Raw genomic sequence first — 1504 nt, forward strand, 5'->3', positions numbered from 1 at the left:
ATGACCTGCGCCACAGACGCTTAACCCACTGAGGCACCCAGGTGCCCCTATCACATGATTAAAAAAAAAAAAAAAAAAAAAAACCAACTCTTCAAAATGCCATATGAATGGGAGAAGTCAGCATCATGTTTGTGTGTGAAGACTAGGACATCATGTATCAAAATTAGATACAGAATATATTGTAGACTCTTAAACTGTCTTTGCTTTGCGTTATAAATTGCATTTAGAATTACTACCATTCTGAGTGCCTTGTATTTTACATTTACAGCACAGCTTATCTTCCAGAACTTTTCTATTTCTAGTTTCCATTTTATTGGTAACACCATCTCTTTTTTGTTTTGTTTTGTGTGTGTGTGTGTGTGTTTTTTACCGCCCCCTCCTTATAAACAAATTAGGAACCTGGCAAAGTCGGGGGTGAGGGAAGAATTTCCTTGCCTGTCTCTCTTTGCTCTGTCTCCCTCCAAACAGAAATAGTATCTCTTTCTCTCTCAAAAAGAAAACAAAACCAACCAAAAAACACAAGAGGAAAAGGAACTAGCAGTGGGGGGTGTGCCTTCTGGAACAGCCAGCTGAGAAAGATCAGAAGGACGTAAGCTCTGCACCCAAGCAGCTTTAACTCCTGACTAACGCGTTTGCAGCATTTGCAGGAGTTTCCTGACGGGAAGGGGGAAGAGCCAACAGTGGCCAGAGACTGCCTCCTGAACATGTACAAGGAGGATGATGTGGAGACCAAGACAGAAGTGTGATGAGCTCTCAGCACCTCAGAGCTGGTGCTGGTGCCGGTGAGCTGCTGCTCTTTATCCTCCAAGGTTGTTTCAATATGCAAAGTAGGTCCTCAGCAGCATCTGCTCTTCCATCAGCCGCGGTTCCTGAACTGGATAGTGTATTTTTAGTTGGCAGGGGGGAAAAAAAAACTCGATTAGGAAGGAGGTTGGAAGGTCACTTCATAGCTAGAAACTCAAATCCACACTTGAGACTTCTCTGTATTTCCCAGATGAGTGCTTTGATTCTCTTCTTTTTATAAACAAAGTTATGGAAGTAATAATGAATATATTATTTCTCATTTGAGTGTCAAACAATGTAAATGTTTACAGGACAAAATTCTTAGGTTGACTCTTTTTTCTTTTTCTTTTTTTTCGTTTGTTTTGTTTTGTTTTGTTTTTGAGAGGGAGGGAGGGAGAAAGAGAGAGAGAGAGGAGGGGTAGAGAGAGAATCCCAAGCCAGTTCCATCCCCAAAGTGGAGCCCCCGCCCCCACCAGGACTCAGTCTCACAATCCTGAGATCATGTTCTGAGCCTAGTCAAGAGTCATATACTTCACTGACTGAGCCAGCCAGGTGCCCCTTAAGTTCACTGTTCTTTAAAAAAAAAAAAAAAAAAAAAAAAAGATTTTATTTATTTATTTTACAAAGAAAGGGCGAGAGTGAGTGGGGGAAGGGCAAAGGGAGAGAGAGAAACTCAAGCAGTCTCTGCACTATGCATAGAGCCCAAGACAGTGCTCAATCT

Source organism: Lutra lutra, chromosome 3, assembly GCF_902655055.1.
Source record: "Lutra lutra chromosome 3, mLutLut1.2, whole genome shotgun sequence".
In the NCBI taxonomy this organism is placed as follows: domain Eukaryota; kingdom Metazoa; phylum Chordata; class Mammalia; order Carnivora; family Mustelidae; genus Lutra; species Lutra lutra.